Here is a 14,742-nt window from a genome sequence, read left to right on the forward strand (position 1 = left end):
GGCTGTGTGTGCATGCACATGTGTTTGTTGATGATTCATGTTTGTGCACACGTGTGGGTGAGCACATATGTGCTTGTTTACAGCTGTGTATGTTTGTGTTTGACTGTCTCATGCTCCGTAAAGAGAGTACTCAGAAAGGAAGCAGCATTTCCTCATCACACGATGCAGTATTAAACAGTGTACACACACACACACACAAACATACACACACACACACACACACAGTCTCAGTGCTCTGACAACTCACGCGGAGCTTTGGAACATCTCTTTAGCTTTATAGTGTTTCTTCAAACCCTTTTCCTTCATAACTTCTGAAGTGAAATGGCAAACACAGAGAGAAAATAAAAGCACCAAATCCAAGCTTGGTCCCACACACACACACACACACACACACAAGCACACACACACACAAGCACACACACACACACACACAAGCACTCGAACACACAGCAGGCCTCGGCAAATGCGAAATAGTGACCTAAATAAAAAAATGGAGTAAGCTACAGAGAAAGGAGCTACATAGTTTGTAAAACACCCAGGGCCCCCAACTCTGGGGTGATGTGTTACTGAGGCTCCAATAGACTGATGTGAGTAAAGAGAGACCGTATCCAGTTGGGAGGAAGATCTTAGCGTACGCTCGACACTGTCGCTCTGTAGAATGAGAAGGGAATGTGACAAGGCCAAGACTCCCCCCGTCTCCCCGACCTAGTCTGGTCGCTTTTGTCCTCTCTACCGTTCGACTGTTTTACTTCCACTTCCTCCCTCAAGTCTTCTTTTCTTTCTCCTGCTCTCTCTCTCTCTCTCTTCCTCTCTCAAATGGGAGAGAGAGAGTCAAAGAAGCCACTGAGCCATTGTCACCATTTGCAAAGTAATGAAGGAAGAAAATAAAGGGAGAGGAAGAAAGAGGGAACCCAGTGTGATGTGGAAAATGCACCCGGCTTCAGGCGCTGTTAGGAGCGCTCACCGTAATCAAAGCTGACAGCTCAACACTGGGATTATGGAGATTTGATTATGGCCTGGGATATAAAGTACACACAGGAATGAGGGTCCACAAACATGTCCACACACACACATACACACGCGAAAAAGGCTCTCGATTGTAAAGCATGCACGTACAAGCACACACACACACACACACACACACTACATGAATCAGAAGTTGTTCTCCAGAACATCTTGGTAACTCTTTGAAAGTGTCATTGCACAGATGTTTTACTTTCTGACGTACAAAATCTCCCCCTCGTCTGAAAACGAGGCAGACACAACGTCGGGGAACAAATTGAAATGTCTTTACTGTACATTTTCAAGATAGTGTCAGCAATATTCAACTTTTCTCTAATCAAAATGTCAAACTTATTTTTTTCCTGTCCCTCCTGTTCTTTCGGGCTGAGCCTTACTTTGAGAATCAAAAGTTAGAACTGATAAAGAGCAAGAAAAAATCTTTGACGTATTCCCCTTCCTAACCCACCTACCCTGTCACCTGAAAACGACGGCATACTTTTACCATCAGTGGAATCCAAAATCCCTTCATCTTCACCTCATCGGGGCAGAAGTGCGGGGCTGAGGAGACACGAGTGAACACACAAAATCCAATATGGTCGCCCGCCTGTGCCGACAGGGTGGAGTAATACCGGTGATACATCATCATTACAGCATCCCCCACCAAGTTAGAATAATGTACATTCCTACACTTACACAGAAGCACCTTATTATAAATCACGTCGAGTTGTGACGAGGAGTAGACGTTTGGCACCTTCCTCTTTCACGTGGAGGAAAGAAACTGCGACATTACAGGAGGAGAAAGGAAGAAAAAAGACAAATATGAGAAATCCAATAGGTGACAAAAAGGTATTGTCTTGACAGTGAACCCCCCCGCACACCCATCACCACCAACCCCCATCCCCAACTCCATACCTTAGACAGACAGGGGTAATAAATCTGATGGGGGTGGGAATGCCTTCCACCTGATTGGATATGGAGCTCTCAGACTGTCTCTCTTAATCACAGAGAGGACGCTACATATTAATCTGCACTGTCACTGGCACTCCTTTATGGGCAAGGGTAAGAGACTGTGCGACGCACACACACACGCAGCATTGTTGGCAGACTACCCATGCCATCATTAAAATGGGGCCTGTCTATGTTTCCATGGTTAGGGAATGGCCATGCTTTACAGAGGCACCCAGAAACACATCCACATGACATGACACATCCACATGACATGACACATCCACATGACATGACACATCCACGACATGACACATCCACATGACATGTCACATCCACGACATGACACATCCACATGACATGTCACATCCACATGACATGACACATCCACATGACATGACACATCCACATGACATGACACATCCACATGACATGACACATCCACGACATGACACATCCACATGACATGACACATCCACGACATGACACATCCACATGACATGACACATCCACATGACATGACACATCCACGACATGACACATCCACATGACATGACACATCCACATGACATGACACATCCACAACATGACACATCCACATGACATGACACATCCACGACATGACACATCCACGACATGACATATCCACATGACATGACACATCCACATGACATGACACATCCACATGACATGACACATCCACGACATGACACATCCACATGACATGACACATCCACGACATGACACATCCACATGACATGACACATCCACATGACATGACACATCCACGACATGACACATCCACATGACATGACACATCCACATGACATGACACATCCACGACATGACACATCCACGACATGACACATCCACATGACATGACACCCATCTTAGCCGGTTTTCCCAAACACAAACAGGACGTGTTTGATTTGATTTTGATATGTTTCACTGGATTTAACATGAGCTTTTTACATTAGTTTTAAAGGGAAGAATTCCTTCCCTTACGCAATCCCCAACGCGATGCGTTTAACATTCAGACATACAATATATCTACAACTCTCAATGCCGACAAAATTGGGTCTTACTAAGTAAGTCGCCATCTGTGCAGAGCAAACCATATCTCTCTCACTTGAGGGGCAGGCTTGCATAACATGCAAGATGGCTGGCAGAGCTCCAATGTCAATCTCTTTTTCAAACCCCCTCGTTAATGTGGCCGGTCTATCTAAATATCTGTTTTTAAAATCATGTTAATAAATGTGCAGAATACACTGTTGCTGCTGTATGACAGTCACCGAATAACAGCTTAAAGGATGTGTGACAAGGGAGCAACACCAGAATACACTTGATAAAAGTTTAACTTCCTCAAACTTGAACGACACTTGCCACCTATGGGTTGCTAATTCAATGACTCTCTCTCTCTGTCTCTCTCTGTCTCTCTCTCTTCTCCATTTCTTCCCTACAGTTGAGGTTTGGGTATGCAGCTGGTGATACAAGGATCCTGCCAGGGCCCCCACTGACCCGGACCGAGCCGTGACATGAATCTTTCATTGAGACACCGCCCCCTCCCAATCCCCCACCCCCTCCCAATCCCCCACCCCCACCCTCCTCGCCGTCGCTCATTTCCCCTTTCTGACTTCCTCCTCCAGACCCCATCAGGCTCACCCCCCCCCTCCCCCTCCCTCACTCCTCGTCTGCACCAGGCTCCCCCCCCCTACAGAGCCCGGACCAGCTCTTCCAGCTATCTATTATTCAACAGAGGATGTAAAAACAGGCAAAGAGATGGAGAGAGAGAGAGACGGGAGAGGAAGATGGGAGGCAGAAAGAGGGGGGGTGCGAGAGAGAAAGTGGATCAGACAGGGGTGAAGAAGACGAAGAGAGGGGGGGGGTCAGCGAAAGAGAAATGAGGGATAGGAGGGATAGAAGAGAGATTTCATCCCTTGAAAGTTGTACTGTTTACCTGAGAAAGTAGGGGGGGTATTCTCTATTCTCCATGCACCTCTCAGTGCGCTTTAGAAGTTAGAGGATGAAAAAAAAGAAAAAAAGAAAGGTTTTCCACTTGTTTTTTCTCTAGCCTGGGATCGAGGGGCAGAGGGGCATAGACGAGGGGACGGGAGAGGAAACAGAGGCATTATTGAGAGATGGCTTGTGCCCCTTTCATCAAACGTATAAATACACCAGCAACATCGCAGTGCTCGGCCACACTGACATGCTCATGCCCTCCCCCTTTACCTGAGGCCCTGCTTAACCTCTATGCCTCTCCATCATTCACTTCACGTGAAGGAGGGAGGAGTGCTTTTCAATTATCCCTCGTCCACAGGTCATGTGCAGCGACCTTGTCCACCCTGGCTTGAATTTAATGAATTACAGACGTTTTTATATATTTATATATATTTATAGAAAATGAAACAGTAGGCTACTGCACATGACAGGCAATTACTCTTGGTGATGTTTGCCCGTCACAAGGGCTGTCTGGGCGCCATTGTTGTTTCGCTCGGCGCTGTACGTACGCCCTCCTCTGACGGACGTTCCTTTAGAGTCCGGGGCTGGTGTCGCGGGCAGTTTGCGGTCGCCACTGGACAGAAACTCAATACGAGCCAGTGTGGGTATGAAAGCACAGCGTCGGTGTAAAGACTGAAGGAGAGCCCTCCCCCAACACAAGACTGTCAGCACGAGGAGAGGAAGAGAAGGGTGAAGATGAAAAAAATGAAACAAAGTTCCCACTCTGTTACAGTGATAGTAGTCAGAGTTATCTGCAGTGAGTTACGCTCATGTTTTATTCATGAGAAACCTTTTTAAAATATCTTTTTCCGGGTGTTTCAATGAACATTCCGAGGTCATTACGGCTGCTCTCAAGAGCGTCAGCGAGACGCGATGATGAGTTGAGTGACAGCGCGCATTCCAGGGCTCGCGCACATTACTTCAGCGCAGCAATATTGAAGAGATACGACACTGGGGAAGAAAAAAAAAAAACAGAAGAAAAAAAACCATTGGCCTTTCGTAAATGAGGATAAGCCAACAGGCTTGTCGTGGAGACCAGGCGCTACCAACTCGTTTGAATTTCCTCGTCAACATAACCGCTCCTCGTATCCCCAGTGGGCCTTTGCTTGCTTCCTCTCCTCCACAAAGGCTGAGGGAAAATTTGCAAAAACGGGAAGAGCGCTTCTCCCCAGGGCACCAATTAAAACTTCCTTTGGCGAAAGCGCAGGGTTTTTATCTCTTCTTCTCTATGTTTTTTTGCCACATATCCTAACCAACTGAGGGGAAAAGATGCAGAATGTGAGCTATTAGGAACTAAGAGTCTTAGAGAGAGAGAGAGATAGAGAGAGCAGAAAAAGAGAGAGGGAGGAGTGGGGGAGGAGGAGGACGAGAGCCAGAAAGCCATTAGTCACGCATTAGTCAGAAAATTACGGAATAATTTCAAATGTTAAAACTCTATATCTGGTATTCAAAGTCATTATCATATGGTTTGCTTGAGCCAAACGTGTGAGGGGGACTTCATACAAAGCAAAGACAAAGCTGAGGGAGGGAGGAAGGAAGGGAGGGAGGGAGGGAGGGAGGGAGGGAGGGAGGGAGGGAGGGAGGGAGGGAGGGAGGGAGGGAGGGAGGGAGGGAGGGAGGGAGGGAGGGAGGGAGGGAGGGAGGGAGGGAGGGAGAGTGGGAGGGAGAGTGGGAGGGAGAGTGGGAGGGAGAGTGGGAGAGTGGGAGGGAGGGAGAGTGGGAGGGAGGGAGAGTGGGAGGGAGAGTGGGAGAAAGAGAGAATACACACTAACTTCATTATCTCATCTCCTCTCAGCCTTCCCCTCCGCCAGGCTGGACTCATCTCCTCTCAGCCTTCCCCTCCGCCAGGCTGGACTCATCTCCTCTCAGCCTTCCCCTCCGCCAGGCTGGACTCATCTCCTCTCAGCCTTCCCCTCCGCCAGGCTGGACTCATCTCCTTGAGAGCCGGCTAGACGTCCTCCACCGTCTGCCGGCCCATATGGCGATGATCCGAGCATGAGCTCCTCACGCCTTGTTGCTACATGTGCAAACCTCTCAATACCGCAAAGACGGCGAGACACAGTTACGGGACGGAAGCGCGTGATCGCTAATGATGAACGAGCATGAAACAATACTTGATGACGAAGAAAGATTAGAAAGTATGTGGAAAAGGGTGAGAGACGGCAGGAATGGAGGGAGGGAGGGAGGGAGGGAGGGAGGGAGGGAGGGAGGGAGGGAGGGAGGGAGGGAGGGAGGGAGGGAGGGAGGGAGGGAGGGAGGGAGGGAGGGAGGGAGGGAGGGAGGGAGGGAGGGAGGGAGGGTTTTCTCTTCTTCGAAGCTGTGCAAATTACACCCCTGAAAAAACCCATCCCACTCAGTTTTACGGCGACACGCCACCCAAGCGATGAACTCTCTCTAGCTGTGCTGCCAGACAGCAAGAGTCCCCATGGAAACAACAGTTCTTCGCAACATAAAAGAAAAAAATACTCCATTTGCACTCTCTTTGGGGCCCCCAAAAGAGGCGTCTGTAGTTGAACTTTAAAATTATCCCATCATAAATGCATCTATTCTGTAAGATAACTAACTCCGGAAACTGACTGAAAATAGGAAAGTAAATGAAGCCGTTAAAAAGCTCTGTATGTTTGACTCCATGGACTTCTGAAATACATAACCCCCAGAGACCTGTATTATGGAAGCAGGGATTGTGTATGGGTTGCCATGAGACGTCTCGACCACATTGGGACAAACAATTCCGATTTTTTTGTCCCCCCCAAAAAAATAATGGACATCACAGTTTGATGTCCCTGGCACGTCATGTCCAGAACATGTTGCGGACATAGAGGGTTACGAAAACATGAGGAAACCCACCAGCCATTATTTTCCTTAATGTCTCTCTCTCATGAGTCTAGGTCACGTGTGCCATCAGCCATTGGGTCTGTCAGTATCAAAACAGTGAACTAGTGCAAGTCACACAGATTGGCTTGTGTGACATTCTGGGCCGACCCAGCGTTGACTAACTTCTAACCTCTATACCGTGGGGTGGTTCAACACTGCTGTAAATGCACTCTTAGACATCTATTCATCCACGTCAGTGTGTGTGTGTTGTGACTTATTCATGGCAGAGAGATATTTCACTCCCAGTGAGATAAGGAACCCACTATTGCTCCGCACAAATGAAATCAGGCTCCATATCTCACACCGGAACACGACATGTTATGAAATATGGAAGCAAGTCCAGGGGAACTGTTCCTTTGTTAGAGTGTGTGTGTGTGTGTGTGTGTGTGTGTGTAGAGATGTGACAGCAGGACTCAGATAGTACGGAATGTTTCCCTGGATTTAAGGGCTGTCTGATAGAGAAGGAATGGAGAGATTGTCTCTGGTATTTATTGACTGCGGTGCTAGTAGCGGTAGCAGCTAGCTAGAGAGTTGCTGTCCTTCTTCATGTCTTCACTCCATCACTTTGGTGGGATGGGACTTTTCACCATGACACATCTCAGTGAGGCACTAGCGTCCGGGAGAGCTATCTTCGAAGATGACAAGAGAATCGTGAAAACGTCCTTCATTGCCACAACTTGCCGTTGTGTGCCTCCTGGCAAGAGCACTAATGAGACAGTGTTTGCGTGTGTAGGAAGAACAGCAGACTAGATTGTCCCGCTGAGATAGTGTGATTAGACACACGGGGGCACGGCCTTTCCGAAAAGCCATTCTGAGACCTGGGACATCCTCTGCTGGGCTGGACTGTGCGGAGCGGGAGTGGAGGGCAACAGGCTGGGGATACAGCACCCCGGCGTGAAGGGTGGTTTAGCAAACACAGCACACACCGTCACACAGGCTGGCACTCACAAACACAGCACACACGGTCACACAGGCTGGCACTCACAAACACAGCACCCACCGTCACACAGGCTGGCACTCACAAACACAGCACACACCGTCACACAGGCTGGCACTCACAAACACAGCACACACCGTCACACAGGCAAGCACACGCTCAGAAAAGCAAACATCACTACATACGGACACAGAGAGAGAGGCACACACACAAACACAAACAAAACACACCCTTGGGGCAATCTTTAGTCTAATCCGCACTTCTCGCCTGTTCACTTCTGCTTCCGTCCCCCTGCCCGTTGAGGAAATTGCCTCCAGCAGCACTGTGCCCTGTGCATACCGCCATAGAGGGAGGGGCACACACACACGGACACAAACACACACATGAGTAATACACTGATTCATTTGCATTGAGAAGGGTCTATCTCCAGTGCAACCTCTCCTAACTCCCTCATTTCCTCCCTGCCACTCCTATTACCATCACCAACCAGCCAGGCACCCGGGCATGTCTGTGTGTGTGTGTTTGTCTGTGTGTGTTTGTGTGTTACTGTGCCGTGCATTTAAGGAATGAACCACAAATACAGTCTGATTGGTATGTGTGTGTGTGTGTGTGTTTGTCGATTTGTGTGACATGCATTCAAGGAATGAAGCACAAATATGGTCATTTTGATCGGTGTGTGTGTGTCACCTTGTGTGTGCAACACTTGCCATAGCAAGCCCTCTGAGACGGAATGATGAGATACGGAATCTTGCAAACAACGGTGCCCCTCCCCCTCTTCTATCCCTCCCCCAATGTCCTCTTCACCTGTTGAATCTGGCTCTATTGTTCAGCCCTCCCTCCATCCCTCCATTCCCTCGCCTTCTTCTGATTGCAATCTTGCAGGCCTAGCCTTCAGCATTAACTATGCAAGTGTTGCTGCGTGTGGTGCATTTGTCATCAGCAATCACCCAATACCTCCGCCACATCCTCGCACAGTCTGATGCACAGAAACGTGTGCACACACACACAAACACACACTCATAAAACACACGCACGCATATGCACACACTCAGTGGAAATGAGATGCAGAGAGCTGGCTGGTCAAAGGGAGAGCGATAGAGAGCCCAGCTCGTTAGATGACTCACAACAGCACCTGGTGCCACAGGCTTATCACCGTGTTCACGAGTGGCGTGCCCATGAAGACAGGGTCATGGAAGGATGTCTGACTGGAGTCAAAGCGAGCTAACGGGACACATTCCCACCGTGGCCAGCTTTCCTTCCTCTTCAGGGATCTGTGGGCGTTTTTTGTGGAGTTGAAACCAACCCCATGGAGTGTGAGGGGAATCCAAACATTTGATTTCCATACCATGAAAGCTAAGAGGTGAAACGTGAGTGGGTTGTAAGGCAGTCTCATCAAACACATCGAAAAGCTCACAGAATGTTTTCTTTTGACTTATCTGAGATAAGTGTAGAAAAGGAATGTTTGTAGTTGTTTTGTTTTTTTTCAGGTTCGCCGAGGTCACTTTGATTACAGGAAATGTTTGTTTTTTTTCGGAAAAAGGTATGGATGAGAGACTCAAACTGGTTTGATGTTCAAAGACGTGCGCGAGACAGATGTGTCGCCTGTCACTTAACGAACGCATTCGTGCTTAGACTTTACCTATGAAAGATCCATGCTCTGTTGATGATCACAGAAGCAGGCTAGCATGAGTGCTGAATCTGGTACACTAGCTTCAAACACGCTCCCTCCACGCAACGCTCCAAGTTACATAGATACCCTGATTATACGAGGACTCAAAGTATTCCAAGTTGATCTGTTATTTCGTTTGGTTCACATTTGTTAGTTTGCTGAGAGCACAGATTCGCTGGAATGAAGTCGACATAATTTGCCTGCTGTAGACACAATGACAATCAAAAAGAAACCGCGAAATGAGCTCACATTTGTATGCGTGTTGATAAAGGCTTTCCTAGGAAAACTAATACGTGCCACTCAGTTGCAATCCGTGGATGTTTTTACAAAGGAATGCTGAGAGGCCAGTAATCCAAGTTATCAGTTAATTAGCTACCTTTGACCCCCGTCCCCCCGTCCCCACACACACACACACACACACACACACACACACACACACACACACACACACACACACACACACACACACACAGAGCTTTCATCCTTTAATGGACTGGCTGAAGACCCCAGGATGTGAACCTTCCAGATACTTCTGCAGTCCTGCCAGAAACACGGCTTTGATAAGCCAACAATGGAACGGATAATGGCTTGACTTCCTTTCCATCCTCCCCTCTCATCCACTCCACTCTCGCCCCACACTGCGGGGGTCAAGGGAGGGAGGGACGACGGGACTAGGGCTGAAAGCTGGAGGCTTCAAAACGTACTAGGAAGACGTAAAGACATAGAAAAAGTATTCCATTCTGCAATGATCTTATCCTATACGATTTGGGCCGTTGGAAATCCTGGGTGAAACTAAACAGGAAGTGACAACAGGGATGTTGCAGTTTTGATCCGGCGTTTGACTGCGTTGCTCCCGAGTCTGGTTGTGGTTTTGGACGTCCTGCTGAGGGCGTGTTGTTCTGGATGTGTGACTCAGCACAGCGTTTCTCTTCTCCAGGGCCACCCTGCCTGCCAGAACAGATCAGGGCACGGATCCTGACGTTGTCCCTGGGTGACATCTTGACATCTCCACAACAACAAATATTCAGGGTAGTCCTGCAACTGAAAACCTTGTTTTGAATAGTGTGGAGATGGGACAGAGTGCACAGGGCTCACGTGCAGTTGTTAACATTTACATTTAGTCATTTAGCAGACGCTCTTATCCAGAACGACTTACAGTCGTTTGACACGGCCGGCAATCGAACTGGCAACCTTCAGATTATTAGCCCGACTCCCTAACCGCTCAGCCATATGACATGATCAGGTTCAAGTTTACGGTTCAAGTTTATTTGCCATTTGGTAACTGGTGCTGGTATATTGGAGTTGAGTCCCACTCAGCTTGACAATCCACCTTTCTAAAATCTCATAAATAATCTAAACCTGTAATAATAATAATTCCTGACCTATATGGGATACTATACTTATCAAGAATATATGTAATATATAAGGGGAACATTTAATAATACTGAATAATTCACCTAGTAAAACACAGTTATGACCTTATTACAGGTGGGATTGAAATAGTAAATCTTCTTCATAAAAACGCTTATCAATCTAGTGGAAGTTGAGGCAAAAAAAAACATTTTTTTCTTTTACTGACCTCGTCGGTTGCTGACACACTGGGTGGTTGTGGTTTGTACTGAAAACTGCCAGTGGGTTACTAAACATGGACTACAATTTCATAGAGAAAATATCTGCAAATCTATTCTTCCAACGTACACAGTTACTGCATCAAACAGTAACTTAAGTAAACATTTGTCGACAGCAGAGAAAACACCGCTGTGGCGTGTACTAGAGACCCCTCCTGACTGCTCTGGACAGACATGCTTTCTAGTGGACCTCTGCCCGTGTGTGTGTGTGTGTGTGTGTGTTAGACACATCATTGTGTCCAAACCCGACTATCTTAACCCATGCAGACCTGAAATCGGCGTTCTCTTTGAGTGCGAGTCCGATGCAGTTCTCGTAAGCTGAAGCAATGAGTTTGCCTTAACCTTGTCACACCTCGTCACATGGTTGCATCCCATCTGTTTACGCCATATTTCACTCAAAAGAAGTTCAATCACCGTGTCAGGTAGGCTAGCCCAGCCGGAAAGAGCTAATCCGAACATCATTTCAAATGTTTTGTCCGAACCTGCCCAGCACCTCGTGTTCCCGACAGGTCCCTACCCTTGAGTGTGTGTGTGTGTGTGTGTGGAGGCTGACTGTAAACCTCTCTTTCAGAGGTCAAGCTGAAAAGGGGCCTATAACCTTTTGTTTATCACTTGAGTGAGTTCAGTACACAGAGCAGTGACTAATGAGACAGTGTGAGGCTTGTTTACGTGCACCCCCGTGTCATCTGTTAAAACATCCTGCAGGAGGTGTGCGGAGAGGAAAGGGCCCACGACATCCTGCTGTGCCTTGTAGAGATAAAGGGAAGAGAGAAAAGGAGAAAGAGAGAAAAAGAGGCTAAAAAAAGAAGATTGAGAGGGAAAAAAGGGAAGGGAAAGGAGAGAGAGAGAGCGACGGAGAGAAAGAAAGAGAGAGCAGAAGAGAGGGCACACCTGCTTGCTGAGCCTCTGACCCCAGCTGCTAGATGAATAGAGCCAAAACACAGCCAATTAGCAGACGTGCTCGTTAAGCCGACCACTTAACGCACTCTGTGTCAGAATGGATTGGCCTCTCGCTGCAGCCTTGAACCTATTGATACAGGGGCCTATTAGACTGCATTAACAGAGGGGGAATATTGTGTCGAAAGGAGGGCTGCTGTTTGAGCAGTAGGAGCCTGGACTGACTGCGTGGAGACTTCTCAATGGACAGTAACACTGGGTCAGCAGACAGCGACGAGCTGTTAACGGAAGGCTTTCATCTGCTGTTCACCTCAGCTTCTAGTCTCTCCTTTCTCTGGCTGTGGAGGACAACCAGGACAGAGGAGGAGGGGGGGGGGGGGGGGGGGGAGCTCAAAGAAGGAGAAAATAAAAAGGGATGGGATGGAGGATAAGTTGGTGAGATGAGACAAGAGGGGGAGTGGGAGACAGAGAGGAGAGGGAGAGGAGGAGGAGGAGAAGGAGAACTGCCAGCAACCCGCTTGGACTCTGTGAATGGTGAGTGCTGCGGGGGAGGATGACACGGATCATGGTAGACGGGAGAGCGCGAGGCTGCTGGCTGATTGACTGGCAGCGTCTGAGCCTGTCATTCACAATCAGTTCACACTTTTCACTGTGTGCTCAATGGACTTCATGTGGGGAAGGGGGGGGGGGAGACTCATTCATAGTTCCGTTTTGATCACACCTTCAAATCACTACGACTGCTTTGCTTGGAGATCTACACCCCTGCCTTCTCTGACATGTCGTTATATTGCAGAGACAAAAAGGAGGTAGGCTTACTATGTGATACCTCGACTAATTATAACTAATCAATGCTTTCATTAACTGAATATTGAGTCGTTTTTGGCAACCTATATGGAAAATGTATGATATAACAGTGCATTTAAGATATACACAAACAAGCTGTAGTAAAATAAATAAACAAATAATGATTTAATTCGGCACAGAGCACGAATAAGTTGTAAGCAATTCAATTAGGAAATACTACCTCACCAAGTAAATGTTTTCAGTATGTGGTAGGTATGAGTCGTTCACAGATAACTACCATGTCCAGTCCTTCGCTCTTCAAATAATCTCATTGTTTGATATAAACCTGTTGCAGCACATTCAATGTGTGATAATTAATTACCGAGCCTGGTTTCGCTCCTGAATGCGAACATCCTGCATACAGTGGTAAGTATGACTCACCAGATTGGCACTGTCCACGCTCCTGCCAAAGTGAATTTATCACAGTTTTCAACATGGCATCCCGACTGTGCTTCAGATAGGGCGTACTACTGCCATCTATCGGCATAGGAAAGAACAACAGCGTCATGCACGTGTGACAATACTACCATCTGGAGGGTAAAAAACAGATTAGCAGGCGTGACCAATATGCGCCAACGTGTTGATTTCGCATGAAACAACAACCATTATGAGCACGCAACATTTACATCCAAGTGTGTGTCTGATCCAAACCTAAAGGCCCATAGTTAAACTATACAGCCGCTCATCAGGAGACGTGTGTCCATGAATCAGCGCAACAACAATTTAGGACAACTAGAGCCTAACTGAATTACCAAGGTCAAGTTTCAAATTACAGTTTCACATAGCAATACGTGTTGACAGTTAAACAGAGTGGAGTGTTGACTTGTCAGTCATGCAAAGAGGGCATTACGAAGTTTCAAAACCTCGCCAAAATAAACCTAATACTGATTCGAGTGATTTGTCGCCTATTAATTTTCCATCCTTTCTAACAACACACACCAATACGAGAGAAAATATCCACTTTACACATAATTCATATAGCCTACACCAATGCTAAGTTGCAATTGATTACATTTTGGAGTGCGTAGTGTTTAAAGATGTTAAATCCCAATTTGTAAATTAAATGGTTTTGCTCCAAAGCGCCAGCGAATGATAAGCGCCACTGTAGCCTGTGGGGAGTTTGTGAGGAAATACTCAGAGCGCATTAGACAGAGACAATTGATCAAAACAGACTAATTAATGTATGTGTTTTACATATATTCATTTCCCGCATCAAATATTAATGCAAATAAACGTATTTGTTTTTCAAATGAGGAGGAAGCTATCAAATATTTCAGACACACCTCATTAAAGCAACAGAGCCGAGAGCGAGCATGCATTTTTAAAGGGCCGCGAATCACGATGGCACCACACACAGATCGCTGCCTATTAGTATGGCCTAGATCGGCATCTGCAAGCCCTCATGAATGCGGAATGCTGAAAGGGGACCCTCTGCTAGGATAAACGCCTTCTCCACATTCCCTGTGCTGTGACACAGTCAAACAACAGGTCCACAGTCAGTCCCATATTGTAAGGATGAACGGCAAGATCTATTCGAAGATCTGATCTTTGGGTAGGTCTATGTGAAGCCCTGTCACATTGCTAGTAAAAGGGGCTAAACAAAATAACATTTAATTTGGAAAGCTATAGCCTATTGCATACAACTTGGTTATCGGCTTACAGGTTCACACAGTATTTTGGCCAACTATATCGACTAGGCCTACTATAAAAACAATTCTGACTTGGGCTACAATACTTATTATTGTTACAATAGGCCTACTTATTATTATTGTTGTTATTATTATTATTTTCCCATATGACTGCGAGAAGGCAAGTCCTCCTTCACTCGTCATTCATAAGCTTTTCTCGCATTCCCTTGGCAGCAGGTGGTGTCGGCTATGTATGCTAAACTCCTCCTAATGGACTGTCTGACGAGAATGCCGCTTATGACTCACTCTCTCGCCTCCAGC

This window comes from Hypomesus nipponensis, chromosome 4 (genome assembly GCF_054491055.1).
Source record: "Hypomesus nipponensis isolate SF chromosome 4, ASM5449105v1, whole genome shotgun sequence".
NCBI classification, from domain to species: Eukaryota; Metazoa; Chordata; class Actinopteri; order Osmeriformes; family Osmeridae; genus Hypomesus; species Hypomesus nipponensis.